The sequence below is a fragment of the Apium graveolens genome, chromosome 1 (assembly GCF_009905375.1).
Source record: "Apium graveolens cultivar Ventura chromosome 1, ASM990537v1, whole genome shotgun sequence".
NCBI classification, from domain to species: Eukaryota; Viridiplantae; Streptophyta; class Magnoliopsida; order Apiales; family Apiaceae; genus Apium; species Apium graveolens.
Genome location: NC_133647.1, coordinates 111,938,316 through 111,956,729, shown reverse-complemented (window position 1 = coordinate 111,956,729; position 18,414 = coordinate 111,938,316). Strand labels below are relative to the sequence as shown.

The following is an 18,414-nucleotide window of genomic DNA, read 5'->3' as shown; positions in this document are numbered from 1 at the left end:
ATAATTATTATGTGTGTTCAGTATCTATTCTGTGAGCTAATTGTTAAGTGTTATCTGTACTCGAATATTCAAAAATAATATTAATTGAGTATTTTAATTTTTATATGTCCAAAATAAAATATAGATAATTGTCATATCTTCCTAATTATTTTTATGTTGGTTTATGGATTTATAAGAATCATATGAAATTTCTAAAATCTTTTTCCGGGTAATTAAAATCTATTTTATAAAAACGGGAACCAACCGACGTCAACCGTTGTTACGTTTTTGGAACCCGAAACTCTTTCGAGAACTCCTTCCTAACCTAATTGTAATATTCCGAGCATATTCCATGTTTCGACTTTTTCGATCCGGCGTACGGTTTGTCCTGCGCGGGTCACGGCGCAACATTTTCGATACAATATTTGTTTCGGTAAATCAATAAAACCCGTATTTTCGATAAACGGGAGCTTTTTATTAAACTATCCAATTATCACTTCGTAATACATGTAACCAGGCGCTGAGACCAAGATCGCAGTACAAATTGTACTGATTTGGATAATTATCCCGAAAATCGATACCGTTTGGATCAGTTTTTACAAATAAACGTACCATTTTATATCCGGAATGATCCAACGGGATACTAATTTTCCGTAATTATAAATAGCCTTTTACCATAATTTATTTCGTATCAAAATCATTTGCAGACAGATAATTATATAATTTTCAGAGAAAAACCCTAATTTCCTAAAACTGTTCTAAGAATCAAACAAGCATTTGGAGGTGTTATTGAATTCGGTTTGGAAAGCTCGAGTAACCAATCTGAAGGTCTTGAAGAGCTCTACCAGATTCTGTAATCCATACACCTGCAGAAATCAAGGTTATTTTTCTAAAAATTTATTTATTTTCGAATTTATTTTATTAAAAATATGAATTTTTGTTCGGATGATTGTTTGTATGATTTGATGATTGCATGTTGTAGAGCTTGTTTTCCTGATGATTTTCATATGTCATACGTCTGATTTGGAGTTCAATAACATGTTCAAATTTGAGTTTGATTTTCAAATTTTAAAATTAGGGTTTATAACCCGTATGAATGTTCTTAATTGAAATTTGGGGGCTTCTTATTATGTGATAGATTGATGTTGTGATATAGTGGATTGTGTTCTCTGTGAAATTTGCAATCTAGTCGTATAAGTTTCATGAATCACCGAGGTCTGTAGAGAAGGGAGTTGTCTTTTTAAATTTTCCGAAGTTCGCCGGAAACTGCAAAACTTCATGGCCAAATTCCGGCCAACTCAGGGATTGTTAGGATGAATTGATTGCATGGTTGTGTTCCTGGTGTTGTGTAGATGTGATCTGGAGGTGATGGTGGCCTGAGCATCCCTGGAACGTGTTTTCCGGCCATCCCCGACTGTTTTCCGGCGACCCCCCCTGGAAAATTATATTTTAGTATCTATAGTTTTGAAAACGATGCAGTTTGGTCCCTGTAGTTTCCAGACTTTGCAAAAATTGGATTTCTGTTTTAAAAATGTTTAAAAATCATATTTCCTATTTATTTTTATTATAAAAATTCGTTTTTAATTTCTGAAAATTATAAAAATTATTATTTTAATTCTGAAAATTATTTTTAATTCACAAATAAATCTAAATTAATTAGTTAATTAATTTCAGTTAATTTCTAATTGATTAATTGGTCAATTAATTCGAAAATTAATTGATTAATTGATTTAATTAATTATTAATTGATTTTAATTAATTATTTAATTATATTTATTTATTTAAAAATGATTTTAAAATTCTGAAAAATAGTTTCGAGATTGATCCAACGACCCGTTTTAATTCCGAAAAATGTTTTAAAAATCATTTTAAATACCAGAAAGCCTATTAATGACCCGAGACTTCTTTATAAATGATATATCATTGATTACGTGATGTATTATATGCTATATATGACTTGTTAATTGACTATCGGTCTATATATTCAGTGTTTACTTGATTATTGCATAACTTTCAATCCGTTAATCGGATTTGGGTAAAACGAAGGGTAGATAGAAGTATGTGTTGAATAGAATTCTATGAGTAAATTATTGATAGATGCTTATGATTTGTGAGCAGAAGAGGCAAGACGTAGGAAAGGGAAACAGATAGTTGAGGAGTAAGACGCTTGTGATTGGAAGCGAGTGCAGTGTAGTAAGCTAATATCAGGCAAGTGTTCTGAACTTTCTCGAGATATTGTAGTATTTGATAGTCAGATTGATATTGCAAGTGCTTTGAAGCACTGAAACCTAAACTCTGATTCCATTTATTGTTCTTGAGCCATAAACCTTATTCTTTCTAGACCATTGATTGTTGTATACCCAAACACGAACCTCAAGTATACGATACTACTCCACAAATACATGCAAACAAAATCCCAAACACTGAATTGGATTACTTGTACATTCAATCATTGTATCCTATGCATTGAAAGCCCAAATCTTTGAAACCCTGAAATGTTGATTCCTTTGTTATCCAATTCTTTCATTACCCAGCATCCAAGCTTTTAAATTGCCTTATTGATCCTTACAAGGATTGAAACCCTTTCATTGTTAAATATTTATCGTTGTTAATGATTTCGGTTATTGTTTATTATTGCATATTTTGTTATTATGTTAGAATTGGATTGTTTTTATAAAATTGTGGACCAGATTCATGGTCAGACCATATAATGGTCAAGTTAGGCCAATGTGTGCCTTGGATCCAGTAGTTAGAGCAATGCTGTGTGCCTTGCTCGGGGTTAGTGCGTGACTGATCAGCAGCCTAACCTTGGTTTTTAAATTAAAAGTATAATATCCAATTATAAATCATAATCCAATGTTCACTTGATATCATAATCATATTCACCTGATGATCATTATTCTCAGTTTTGTCATTGTGACTTGCTGAGCTAGTTAGCTCATTTGTGCGATGTTGTTTATATTCTTTCCAGTTAAAAAGGAACCAGTTGGTAGCGAGGATCCCCAGTCCAGCGCGAGAGCTAGGGGTTCAGGTTGAGAAAGCTGAGCTAGTAGGCTTCTTTTGGGATAATTTAAGTTTGTAAAAGTTTGTAATAATGTTTAATACTCAGTTTGAGTTTGAAAAAGTTGGGATTTGAACGGTTTGTAATATATTAGTGTGTTTGGCTTGTGTGCATACTTTAACCTGTTGCGGTCTGTGGTGGTTGGTAAGTAGGGTCACTGCATATATTATTATTATCTTTATTATTGTTATAAGCAGGTTATAATTAAGGTGTGTGTGTGGACCCTAAACTTCTGACCTGGGTTTGGAGGGCGCCACAATTACACTAACCCATCATCTAAACATTAGGAAATCCAAACAACAAAACTTAAGACTAAGATCATGAAGAGTTATACCTTCCTTGAAGCTTTTAATCCATAAAAGATCCTTGGAATGCCCATGGAAGCCTTAATCTAACTTCCTACAAGCTTGATCTTTCAAAGAAATCAAGAACACAAAAATTAATTTCAAGAAAGTACTATTCACCATCTTCTTGAATGATTTATAGGAAATGCTAGGAAAGGATTTTGAAGCTAAGATTCCTAGGAAGTATGTAACTTAACTAGGAGAAGCTAGGATAATTACCTTGTAAATTAGCAAGTGAAGGAGCTTGGACTTCCCTTTTTCTAACAAAGAAGCCGAGAGCTTCATGAAGAAAAGAGAGGAAATGAATTTTTTTGCTTGCTTGGTGTGTTTGTGTGGTGTTTTGTTAGCTTGGTTAGTTTAGAATTTACCATGGTAAATAATGCTTGGCTACAAATCAACCAACAAAACAATCTCACTTGTCATGCTTATGTCACCTTTCTTATGTCATCCATTTGCCACATGTCTTTGTCTTGTGGTTTGATGATGTCACAATCCTTGGCTTCTTGTACAAGCTTGTCTCTTGGTCGCTTATTTGTTTTACGGTTCGCTTAACTTTCGTTCGCGTTTATCGTTCGAGGGATCATATCCGGGATCTTATTACTTGGGCTTCCCCTAAACCTTTCTCAATATTTTATATTCCATTTATGATCCTCTCTTAAAATCCTTGAATTTAAATCCTTTTTATCATGTCACCTTATACTCAATTCTTTCTGTATCTGGTAGATTTCCGGGAAAAATCAAAGTGTTCGAATTTGGATTCTAACGATCTTTACATACACTTATATATCATATAGCGTACTAATATGATCTCAGAATAACAATAAAAGAACCCCTACATAGTGTGGCATGAAAAGTTTTTCTTATTCAGCATAATCAGCAAAATCACTATTCATAAGGGTTTCAAAAAAATTCCAAAAATTGGGGTTATTACAATAAGAGCTGGATCGGCCGGAACAATACGATCACCCATGCTTACTGGTTCTTTCTGCTCACTTCCTGAATCCGAATCTTCAAAATCTATCTTCTCCGGAATATCAAGAACTTCGTCTGTCTCCTCAGCTGTATCTAAAGTCCTCTTGCGAGTACGAGAATGAGTTTGCATAAACGCTCGCTAAAGTACCTCAAACACAACCGGAAACAATAAGTAACACATCTTAATCACTGAGTCCTAACGACCAATGATGGTAAGTACATAAACTAAACAAATATGCCGAGTCCCCGGTAGCGGCGCCAAAAATATGTTAGGGCGAAAACACGCACTAATAATACACGCAAGTATACGCATTCGCAAGTAATATAGAATACCTTCTAGTTCGTTCCCACAGAGACTGTAAGGCATATGTCATAGCCTATTTGAATATTCGAGGATTTAACTCAACTCAAATAAGAATGTAATAAGTAAATAGTGGATCTACCGTCAAAGAGATCTCACAAAGTAACATTTGTCAAAGGATTCAGAAATAAGGTTCATCTACAGACTTGAGGAATTACTTCACTGGAAGAAGTTCAAGAAATTGATCAAGCCTCAGTGATACAAATCAAGATTGGGGATTTAATCAAGTGACAGAGATCTCGTCAGGGTATCAGAGAATTACAAGGATTTAATTTGAAGAAACTCAAAGTGTCAAAGTCAAGACATGAAGAAACGTCGCGGAAGTTAGTCACTCATGAACCAGACAGTACATCGAGTGTCAACATTGAAGTGGTGGAATTGATTCATAATTCTCAGTGATTTTCAGAAATTTTCAGAAGAGTGGTTGCTGCTCAAGATTAGTATTAATTCTCTATTAATTAATTAAGTCATATAATTTAATTAAGAAAATAAATTATATCTGCAAACATTAATTTATTGATTAATTGAATTAATTGATTAATTAATTCTGAATTAATATTAAGAATTTTCAGAATTTTAATTGGATTAAAATCAGTTTTAATTCAGCAAGACAATTGAAATTGAACTAGCATGACAATCTGGATTATCATACCGATTGTCATGCCAAGTGTGGCGCCCTCCAAACCCGGGTCAGAAGTTTGGGGTCCACAACACATTCATAATATATTAACCTGTACATAAAATATTAATTGCAATGACCCTGCTTCACAAAATCACGGATCACAACAGGTTAAAGTATGAAAACAAGCCACAATCTTAACTTTTATTACAATGTACCAAATCCCAACTAATTTAACTTACAATTGAAAATAAAATCATTCTTGCAATCTGACTATCTCTATACTGCATGAAGCTTCTGCTAGCTCGATTTAACTTACTGGAACCTTAGCCCGCACTTTGGACTGAGGAACGTCACTATCATCCACATTCTTTTCAACTGTAAAATACACAAAAGAATCGCAAGGGTGAGCTAACTAGCTCAGCAAGTCACGATAACGATATCCGAAGTTAAACAATGATCAATTGAGATGATTCAAGGGAATCAAGTTTCTTTTAACTAATCATTAGAATTGGATATTCATTTTAAGTTTTAAAACCAAGGTTAGGCTGCTGATCAGTCACGCACTAACCCCGAGCAAGCACACAGCACTGCTCTAATTACTGGATCCAAGGCACACATTGGCCTAACTTGACCATTGTATGGTCTGACCACGAATCTGGTCCACATATATAAAACTATCCAATCCTAAATCAGTTCAATATGATAAACAATATAATTTGCTATCACAAGATCATACTCAATGATGAGTAAACATTTGAATAAAATGTAAGGAAACTCATGAATATCACAAGGGTATATCAGGTATGTAAAAGAAACAGCTTTTAATCTGTGAAATAATCAGGTATAAGACAAATAGTGATTTTTTTGAGGTGTAGTTCTTTGATGTTATAAAGAATGGCTGGAGTATAAAAATTTCTGTGTTTTCAAACAATTTTGTTTTAGCGTTTTGTGTTTGGTAGTGATACCTTTGGAAAGTAGTATCATATTTGTGTGGTTTGTATCCGAGGATCAGCAAAAGATGGTTTTACAAAGAATAGGGCTTATGGCTCAAGATCAAGAAAGATCAAGGTTCAAGGATAAATTGTTTATAGCACTTGCAATTTAAAACAGGAGTTATTTTGCATAATAACGACATGTTATAAAACAATTCGAAAATATTTGCGATGCATTTTGGAGAAAAGTTCAGAAATACTTGCCTTACAAGGCTTTATAATTATTACTGATCAATTCTGGACCAACTCTGCCGCTTCGGCTTTTACATCCAACCACTATGTCACTCTGGATTCGACCTCGACATTCAGGTCTTTATGTTGAAACTCTATTGAGCTCGTCAACTGACCACTATGTTATCTTTAGTCCATCGTCCACTTTCAGGTTCCCGATTATAACCTACAGGGTCGAAATACCTTATATTAGACGTCTAGGTATGCTTGACATATCCTCGATACTAATTTTCACCCGAAAATATTCAAACCCCGACTCGTAATCATTCATATTAGAATAACACAGACAACAATTAGGGTTCACATTCTCGAGAAATCGGTTTGGTGTTCGTTTTCAGAAAATTCGTATACTTGTCATTTTACAAAATTAGGGTTACTGTGTTTTGGTCAAAACATACAACACCACATATAATCAGGTTCTGTATAAAACATACGTATAAGTATTCACATATACTCACTCGATGTCCCGATAATCCTCGGATACGCTCCCGTATTTCCGTAGTTCGATTTTCCCGGAAATCGGGCAGCGTCCTCTCTGTTTATCGGATTACCCGTCGAACAACTCGACGTCAATTCACAACCAATCGCACAATCCAACAACCACCATCACAATTCAATTAACGATACAACTTTTAAATAATTACTTTTCGTATTTTATATTTATTTAAAAATATTAGGACTCAGAATTATATCATCACCGTCCACCGTCGGCTCGCCGAGGCTCATCGCTGACGGCGGTAAAATTCGTCGGTGCCCGAATATTTCGGGTTTCCATACGAACTTTACCGATTAAATAATAACAATTTTCGCAAAATATTTATTTCATGAATTGTACTCAATAATTCCTGCAGATATCAATAAAATTAATCAATTATTTTCAACAAGAACAATTCGGCAAAACAGCAAAATGTGACAAACACGCACGTGCTGCCCAAACAAAACGAACCAGGGTCACCTCACCGGAGCTTTTTCCGGCGGTAACCGGATAGAATGGAACAACAACCTCATAACAGAGGTGTATGTACACGATAATCACACACACCCAAACATAAACCACACACACGCGCACACAAATGTAACAAATCAAGGCGAAACAGAGCTGCGGCCGGAATCAAGGCGGCCACCGGAAAAAAAACGAGGTGGAGGCGACGACTTACTGGCGGAAACAGACGGCCGGAGCAGAGAAGAACCGAAGAACAGGGGGAGAGGAAAGATGAGAGATTACTGAGAGATTAAAATCAGAGAGATTGGGAAAGAAGGAGATGAACACAGCCGTGTTTATCCCTTCTTTTTGGTTTATTTATTTATTCTTTTTATCCTTTATGCAACCAATAGCTGCCATGTACCCTACGGTGAACAGAAATGAGACACATGTACGGCAATTTGACACGTATCTATATATTTTAGTCCAATTCTGATTTGCCCAATGCATTTAAATGAATCAGTTGCACATAAAAATAAACTTGGAAAATTATCATAATAGTCTTAAAATATTATAAATATCCCGAATTAAATAAAAACATAGTTTTCAAAATTTTAAAATAATTTCTAAAACAAAATTTATACCCGTATTTAACGAATAAACGAATCAACGCGAGGGTAAAATTAATCCCGAAAATTTCCAAAATAATTTTAAAATTCTCAAAATATTCCAAACTTAAATAAATATGAGTTTCATAATTTTTGAATAATTCTGAAATTAAATACAGATTTTACAAATAAATGTAATCAGAAAATAATACAGGGTTAAATAATTGATGAAATGTTGATTTCCAAATTTTGTAAAATCCCAAAAAAAATAATTATTATAATTATAAAACCATAAAAATAATTTTAGACACATTCCAAATATTTATGCAAATAAATTTGCACTAAATTCACTTTTAAAAGTGAAAATAATTCCATACGACTCCATAATTGATCACGCGGACAACCCGGTACTCCGCAAATCACACATAAATAATACTCAAGCATCATATAGTGGTCAAAACCAACACACATATTTTATTTAATAATTTCCATAATGATCACATATTTAAATAACTCAAAAATACACGAGTCGTTATATTCTTCCCCCCTTAAAAAGATTCTGTCCTCAGAATCTGATCTAGTTACACAAGTGAGGATATTTGTCAAGCATATCTGACTCTAGTTTCTAAGTAGACCCTTCTACTCGAGGGTTCAAACGTACTCACAATAGGTATGCACTCATTTCCAAGGACTTGCCTTTGACGATCAAAAATTTGGATTGATCACTTTATGCAGAACAACTTTGGACAAAAGCCCCATTGGCTCCTGACCTATTACTTAATTCAACCCAATACTTATCACTTAACATTGACAAGTAAAATACATTAGGTGTACACACGGGTGTGACGGTCATATCATTTATGAACAACTTTATCTATATTTATCAATACCTCGAATGATTTACAAATTTTTTTTTTTAGGACTTAGCTTATCCCTTCTATTCAAACTTAACCAATCTCTTTCAAGACGACACTTTTACTAAAACTACTGGTCTTATTTCTATACTCATACTTTTTCTCAATACAATTTCGTCTTCTTTCTTTGTCTACTACGAGCTGCTTTAATCAATATTATTATGCTCTTGGTGTGCCAATTCAACTTAGAATTTGACAACTTTCTTCCTGCCACTTTATTTTAACATAAATGGGGAACTACATTTGCATTCACATGAAGCTTGGTAGAGTGGCATTCCAAAACTGACATTGTTGATAAATGATCGTTCCAGGGTTTCTTTAAAACTTCACCTTTCAACATATCTTACATTTCCTAAATCATTTCCGTACTTTGACTCTCCGCATAAGGATGTTAGACGGTGCTCGTTTTCCACTTGGTTTCTAAACATTTAAGCACCTCTTATCATTTTTCATCAGTTAAGGCTGAAAAGTAGTCTCGTATATCCACGTATTATCACCTTTAAGTATTTAAACTTCAGATTCCATTTTTTTCCTATTCGTCTATTAACTCCTCGGTGGTCTTAATTACATCCAATCTTCTCTGTTGGCATAATGCATATGTTACCTTACAGCTTTGCTTAGGTAGTTGTTTGTGGATCAAGTCAGAATCTTTTGTTAATCTTAGTCAAAATTTCATTCTTGAAGACTCAACGTATAGTTTTCTGAACAGCTGAAGATGTTATCAATAAATACAGTTTGCTCATCTAAATACTCCTTATACACTATGATCCTTAATTTCTTATAATTACCTGATACACTTGTTATTTCACATAATATCATCCGAGCTTGCAATGCTCTGAACTCACTTTAATCGTAATCTCTGATATTTTCTCAGGTCAGATCTTAAGTTAATTCTCAATACATAACACACTTCTTAAATTAGGTCTTATAAGTAATCAATTCTTTATAGGGTCTTACTTCTTCTTATTCATTGTTTTGCTAAATTCCCGATAATCAGTACATTCTCTTATAATTTCATTCCTTTTCTTCATGAACATCACTGGTACCTTTCACGAGTCACTTCTTGTGAAACCATTCCATGGGTCTGCCTTATCCATTAGGCCTCCAATAGCTCACCTTAATTCCTTGACATCTCCAACATTTTCTAATCCATTTTGAAATATTCTTCTTATGCCTGGTTATCGTTGTTTTTTTTTTCCATATATTTTGGCATTTCTTCAATAAAGTATATACTTTATACTATGAATTCCTTGTGGCATCTCATTTCTTAATTCTTCTACTTGTAACTTCCAAGTGCTGGAAGAAAACCTGGGGATATCGTGATCATTCTCCTGGGCGCATAAATTTCCTCTCACTACTGCTAACATCATGATCCATTATCTTCTTTTGATATATCCTTATCTTTCTCTTAACAACTTTGACTGAAAGGTCATACTATCCATCCTTGCTCATGTTTCAATTATAAACTCTAACTCCCAATTCCAACTTCTAAAATTCCATAGAAAATTCTTCCGGTATAGTTTCTATGTCCGTTATTGATTTCCTTTATCTTTGCTTTTCCTCGTGAATACATACTTCAACCTCTTATGGCCCGTATAGATCTTACACCTTTCTCCATACATATCATGTTTCCCAAATCTTTCAAAATGAATATTATTATTACTGTTAATCCCAATTTATGGGTAGGATACTTCTGCTCATAAGGTTTCAGTTGTCTGGATGCATATACAATAACTCTATCGTGCTGCATTGACACACATCCTATTCCCTAATGAGAAGCATCACTATAAACTACCAAACCTCCTTAATACTTTTAAATTGATAAAACCGGTGCTGAAACCATTCTTTCACTTGACTCTGTAAAACTTTCTTTACCCTTCTCTACTTCATATAAACTTCTTGCTTTTCCTGGTCAGCTTCGCCCAAGATATGGCAACTTCCAAGAAATCTTGCACAAATTTTCGATAGTAACCGGCTTATAATAACACTTCTTACTTTTGTTGGGGTTTCTGGTTTCTTTTTTATTCATAGTAACTTTAATTTCTACTGAATCCCTTTTGATCTTTTCCACATTGACCGTTTATGCTAAAAATTTATACTTCACACAACTTTCCAGTCATCATTAAACGCTTTGCATAGTCCTCCATTAACTTTAAGTATCACAACTATAGCTTACTCGGATATTCCTTAAAGGTATTGTCCATCCAGTTTAAATATTGCTGGTATATTGGTTAATATAGATGACAATATGAGAACAGTACTTAGTTCTGAAAATTATCCTTGATACATCCATAGGTTTAGTCTTCAATTGGTGAAATATCAAATCTTAAATCAGTCTTATAAACTTACTTTGCTTCCTTCGTTTGATCAAGCAAATCATTGGGTCAAGGTAACGGATACTTGTTCTTGATAGTAAACTCGTTGAACTCTTTCTCGTCGACGCATAATCACATACTTCCATCTTTCTTATTAACAATTAGTACTGGTGCACCTTATAGGATATGCTGGGTCTAATCGCTTCTTTTCAAATATCTTTTGCGTCTACTTTGCTAACTTCTTCATTTTAACTGGTGCCATTTTGGGTAAGGCCGTAGTCACTGGCTTCATCTCAGGCGTTAAGTCAATCGCGAGCTTCCTTTCTCTATCTGGAGAAAATGTTGATAATTCATTTGGAAACATATCTTGAAACTCTTTAATTGCTATAAAATCTTCAAATTTTGTTTGCTTCTGACTTTTATTTATCTCATAATCACCATAATGCTCATATCTTAATCACCGTAATCATTATTAACAAATTATTTTCCTTCTTTCATCTTCTGAATCTCATCACCTTCTCATTTGGCGTTCTCACAATTATATTTTCATCGTGACGGTCTGTCTGGACATCACACTTTAACAGTTAATCCATTCCTTAGAATAATATCAAATCCTCTTATCTTCCATAATATCAATTCTTCACAACTTATTGCCAGGAATCTCAATTTCACCATTGGTACTCACTTATTTAACAACCACACGTTCTTGACTTGCTAGTCCTTTAATCACAATCTTATCAATTCAATATGGTAATTTATTTTATCAACAAAACCTTGAGAGATAAACAATTAAGTTTCTCCCACATCTTTTAATACTTTAACGCATAAGGTATTCACCCTAATCATCCATATCATTACGTCCATATTCGGAATAACATATTTCACAGGAAAATCGCATATTCTCGTTCTTGGAGACGTATTCCTCATTGGAGTAGATTCCCTTGACTCTTAGTGCATCTCTGACTGGGCTAGTGATTTGCAATTTTCGTCATATGTCTTTGTTTGCTTCCCATGCGTGAAAAGTAAATGGAACTTTACCCACTTGGTCCATATTTCGTTGATTTTTGTTTGAAAAATTCTTACAAAGAACGACAGTACAATGAAGCATCTAGAAGGATTCACAATTCAACAAAATTGAGAGTTGAAAAGAAAGAAGAAACAAGGATTTGAATATGAATGAGACAACCACATTGGTACTTAAGATGGCCAGTCTCTCGTACCCTACGGCATACAGCATATGATTAGGTGGCGTCCCACCCGACTCTTTGTCATTCTGACAAAGTGTCTTACCATAACACTGTTTGTCCCAATCAGAAAGCAAAATTTGAGGGAAGCCAATAAATTTGAAAGGAATGGAATATCTTTCTTTTTGATATCATCATAAAAATTAATAAAAGAAGTTCATACATTTTTAGGAATTAAAAAGGAATATACGCTGTAATGTTGAGGACGAGAATGATACCATTGGTCACCATCCCCATTTCACTTATATTCATCTTTCGAGCTTGTTCAATCATATCCCAATTGCGTCATATAACAACTTTAGAAGGTATACTGAAATGCTTTCGCAAATTAAGCAATGTGGTAAATTCCTACTTGTTAAGTCTTGCGTCTTTAATGTCGCACCTACACGTATAATACTTTAACCATTCGATCATAATGGCATTCTTATCCGATAACTTCGGGCTTCCTCTTTTTAATTTAGAATAACCACGAACCATACGATATAACGATTCTTTTGTTAACAATATTCTTCTTTTAGAGATGTTTGGAATTCTTTCCAACCTTTTCGATCATGCTCCGGCTTCTGTTGAATCAATGAATTCTTCGAACTCTAATAGTCCTAATAATTGAATGTATAGTTACTCTGTACGCTGATTCTATTGCAAATTTTATCGAACAATACTTGCACTTTACTGTTAGGGATAATCAACTCCTTCATAATCATAGGTTACTTCGTTCTCGAAATTTCCAGGTAATCCGGGCTAAACAAGAAACTCAAGTAGTAACTTGACAACCAATGTTTAAAAATCATTTCATTCAAAAAGGCTTTTAGAAATTTTGTAAAGGAAAAATCTTTTTCGAAAACTTGTTTAAAAATTTTGAAAATCACAAGCCTGGTTGTCCTTACTATACGAGTTGGTTGTTGTCCTTCCTTCATATAACAAGATACCGAATTAAAGAAACGATCACATAAAGGTCCGTTCACTTTAATCTACCTTTTCTCCTTCATCGTGTCCATTTACCTTCCTTAATCGATGAAACTTTAATTGTCGTTGCACGTTATCTTATTCGTAGCTTCCTATCAAGGCTCCCATACTGGTAATACTCCCGTTAACAACTTTGCAATCGCTAAGTGGAACAGACTATCCAATAGTCAACAAATCTATTTCATAAAACAAAGTTTGCCCATATCACATCACATCACTACTTTACATATCGCATTTATCATAGCATCATCATTTAATTTCACCAAAGATTCCAGATTTATACCTTTCTCTCTAATTCTTTCAAAATTCAGCTAATCCATCCTATAATTATTCACGGGTGGCTTAGTCACTAATGGCTTCTTTTAACCCAATAACAGCTATCCTCTAAAACACTTAAATCTTCTCTCTAAACTTCTTCTCACATTTATTTATATCTCAAGCGCTCACTATTTACTGTAACTCTCGAATCCATCCTCGTAGGTATAGTCGCTTCATAAAACAAGTTCTAAACTGGGGATATAGAATATGGTGTATAGTAAACAGAAAAGATACATTCATAGTTGAATGTTCAAAAGAACAAGAATAAGAAAATGAAGGTTCTTGAATAGATAGTCTCATATCGAGAGATAATAGAATAGCGTTGTATAACTTGGGGAGGCGCAACTGTCATAACAGAAGGTAATACTGCTAATACTGATGGAGAACAAAGCGCAAATCGAATCTGAGAGAAGATGACGATCCTTACACGGAAGGCTCCAAATGATCAGTTAATGCAAGGAAATTAGGATCTGCCATTGCCGTTACCTGGATATCACGTCGCTAGTTAAGAATCCTGAATCGCAACACGAGCCGTGCCGGAGACCTACTACACCATCGCGCTCAACCTCACAATGTCTTATCTTTCTATTCCCTATTCCTAATCCTAACCCTCTACCCAATCCTGACACTCTAGGCTTGTTTCAGTGACTTATAACCTGTAGCTCTGATACCAACCTGTGGCGCCCTCCAAACCCGGGTCAGAAGTTTGGGGTCCACAACACATTCATAATATATTAACCTGTACATAAAATATTAATTGCAATGACCCTGCTTCACAAAACCACGGATCACAACAGGTTAAAGTATGAAAACAAGCCACAATCTTAACTTTTATTACAATGTACCAAATCCCAACTAATTTAACTTACAATTGAAAATAAAATCATTCTTGCAATCTGACTATCTCTATACTGCATGAAGCTTCTGCTAGCTCGATTTAACTTACTGGAACCTTAGCCCGCACTTTGGACTGAGGAACGTCACTATCATCCACATTCTTTTCAACTGTAAAATACATAAAAGAATCGCAAGGGTGAGCTAACTAGCTCAGCAAGTCACGATAATGATATCCGAAGTTAAACAATGATCAATTGAGATGATTCAAGGGAATCAAGTTTCTTTTAACTAATCATTAGAATTGGATATTCATTTTAAGTTTTAAAACCAAGGTTAGGCTGCTGATCAGTCACGCACTAACCCCGAGCAAGCACACAGCACTGCTCTAATTACTGGATCCAAGGCACACATTGGCCTAACTTGACCATTGTATGGTCTGACCACGAATCTGGTCCACATATATAAAACTATCCAATCCTAAAGCAGTTCAATATGATAAACAATATAATTTGCTATCACAAGATCATACTCAATGATGAGTAAACATTTGAATAAAATGTAAGGAAACTCATGAATATCACAAGGGTATATCAGGTATGTAAAAGAAACAGCTTTTAATCTGTGAAATAATCAGGTATAAGACAAATAGTGATTTTTTTGAGGTGTAGTTCTTTGATGTTATAAAGAATGGCTGGAGTATAAAAATTTCTGTGTTTTCAAACAATTTTGTTTTAGCATTTTGTGTTTGGTAGTGATACCTTTGGAAAGTAGTATCATATTTGTGTGGTTTGTATCCGAGGATCAGCAAAAGATGGTTTTACAAAGAATAGGGCTTATGGCTCAAGATCAAGAAAGATCAAGGTTCAAGGATAAATTGTTTATAGCACTTGCAATTTAAAACAGGAGTTATTTTGCATAATAACGACATGTTATAAAACAATTCGAAAATATTTGCGATGCATTTTGGAGAAAAGTTCAGAAATACTTGCCTTACAAGGCTTTATAATTATTACTGATCAATTCTGGACCAACTCTGCCGCTTCGGCTTTTACATCCAACCACTATGTCACTCTGGATTCGACCTCGACATTCAGGTCTTTATGTTGAAACTCTATTGAGCTCGTCAACTGACCACTATGTTATCTTTAGTCCATCGTCCACTTTCAGGTTCCCGATTATAACCTACAGGGTCGAAATACCTTATATTAGACGTCTAGGTATGCTTGACATATCCTCGATACTAATTTTCACCCGAAAATATTCAAACCCCGACTCGTAATCATTCATATTAGAATAACACAGACAACAATTAGGGTTCACATTCTCGAGAAATCGGTTTGGTGTTCGTTTTCAGAAAATTCGTATACTTGTCATTTTACAAAATTAGGGTTACTGTGTTTTGGTCAAAACATACAACACCACATATAATCAGGTTCTGTATAAAACATACGTATAAGTATTCACGTATACTCACTCGATGTCCCGATAATCCTCGGATACGCTCCCGTATTTCCGTAGTTCGATTTTCCCGGAAATCGGGCAGCGTCCTCTCTGTTTATCGGATTACCCGTCGAACAACTCGACGTCAATTCACAACCAATCGCACAATCCAACAACCACCATCACAATTCAATTAACGATACAACTTTTAAATAATTACTTTTCGTATTTTATATTTATTTAAAAATATTAGGACTCAGAATTATATCATCACCGTCCACCGTCGGCTCGCCGAGGCTCATCGCTGACGGCGGTAAAATTCGTCGGTGCCCGAATATTTCGGGTTTCCATACGAACTTTACCGATTAAATAATAACAATTTTCGCAAAATATTTATTTCATGAATTGTACTCAATAATTCCTGCAGATATCAATAAAATTAATCAATTATTTTCAACAAGAACAATTCGGCAAAACAGCAAAATGTGACAAACACGCACGTGCTGCCCAAACAAAACGAACCAGGGTCACCTCACCGGAGCTTTTTCCGGCGGTAACCGGATAGAATGGAACAACAACCTCATAACAGAGGTGTATGTACACGATAATCACACACACCCAAACATAAACCACACACACGCGCACACAAATGTAACAAATCAAGGCGAAACAGAGCTGCGGCCGGAATCAAGGCGGCCACCGGAAAAAAACGAGGTGGAGGCGACGACTTACTGGCGGAAACAGACGGCCGGAGCAGAGAAGAACCGAAGAACAGGGGGAGAGGAAAGATGAGAGATTACCGAGAGATTAAAATCAGAGAGATTGGGAAAGAAGGAGATGAACACAGCCGTGTTTATCCCTTCTTTTTGGTTTATTTATTTATTCTTTTTATCCTTTATGCAACCAATAGCTGCCATGTACCCTACGGTGAACAGAAATGAGACACATGTACTGCAATTTGACACGTATCTATATATTTTAGTCCAATTCTGATTTGCCCAATGCATTTAAATGAATCCGTTGCACATAAAAATAAACTTGGAAAATTATCATAATAGTCTTAAAATATTATAAATATCCCGAATTAAATAAAAACATAGTTTTCAAAATTTTAAAATAATTTCTAAAACAAAATTTATACCCGCATTTAACGAATAAACGAATCAACGCGAGGGTAAAATTAATCCCGAAAATTTCCAAAATAATTTTAAAATTCTCAAAATATTCCAAACTTAAATAAATATGAGTTTCATAATTTTTGAATAATTCTGAAATTAAATACAGATTTTACAAATAAATGTAATCAGAAAATAATACAGGGTTAAATAATTGATGAAATGTTGATTTCCAAATTTTGTAAAATCCCAAAAAAAATAATTATTATAATTATAAAACCATAAAAATAATTTTAGACACATTCCAAATATTTATGCAAATAAATTTGCACTAAATTCACTTTTAAAAGTGAAAATAATTCCATACGACTCCATAATTGATCACGCGGACAACCCGGTACTCCGCAAATCACACATAAATAATACTCAAGCATCATATAGTGGTCAAAACCAACACACATATTTTATTTAATAATTTCCATAATGATCACATATTTAAATAACTCAAAAATACACGAGTCGTTATACCAAGTCATTTCAATTGTCTCACCGAAAGTTCTACTGGAAGGAGATAGTCTTCCTAGTTCAGTTTGATAGTCTTGCTAGTTCAACAGATAGTCTTGCCGAAAGTCATACTAGCTTAAACTGATTGTCATACCGAAAGTTCTACTGGTTCAGCAGATTGTCTTGCTAGTTCAACCTATTGTCATTCCAGTTCAAGTGATTCTGTTGATTGAATTATAAAGACAGACGCAGCAGCAGACATTCAAGAATAATATACAGAACACACTTATTCAAGAACAAAAAAGAAAAGAAGCAGAAGCAATATTTCATCTTTTCATCTGCATATTTCAAGATCACAATTTCTAGTTTTAAAGTTAAATCCAAACAACTAGAAATCATTCTCTTGTTCTTGTGTAACTATCTAGCGGATCAAAATCCCTGGAACTTAATCTCAAATTGCGTTTAGCATTTGAATCTTTTTATTGCAAAAATAGAAAAAGTTCATGTCGAATTTATTCTAGATTTGTGATAATTAATTTGAGATTAATCCCTTGTAATCGATACCATTGTTGTAACACCTTTCAAGTTTAATAATATTTTTATTTAACTTGAATTTTGTTTCAATTTTTATTCCGCACTAAATTCGATTATTCAGTATAGTTTGTATTC

The 18,414-nt window shown here is 34.3% G+C and overlaps 2 long non-coding RNA genes across 2 annotated transcripts; both read right to left on the bottom strand.

The window, feature by feature from the left end:
• Positions 1 to 5,463: 5,463 nt before the first annotated feature.
• Positions 5,464 to 7,900, bottom strand: LOC141720467 (uncharacterized). Its single transcript, XR_012574381.1, has 3 exons — positions 7,720 to 7,900; positions 6,536 to 6,728; positions 5,464 to 5,714 (listed from the first exon to the last, which is right to left on the bottom strand). It is a non-coding gene; the product is annotated as an uncharacterized LOC141720467 (long non-coding RNA).
• A 6,738-nt stretch (positions 7,901 to 14,638) lies between these two features.
• LOC141720463 (uncharacterized) lies at positions 14,639 to 16,984 on the bottom strand. The gene is made up of 3 exons (XR_012574378.1): positions 16,859 to 16,984; positions 15,676 to 15,868; positions 14,639 to 14,854 (listed from the first exon to the last, which is right to left on the bottom strand). It is a non-coding gene; the product is annotated as an uncharacterized LOC141720463 (long non-coding RNA).
• Between the last annotated feature and the right edge of the window lie 1,430 nt (positions 16,985 to 18,414).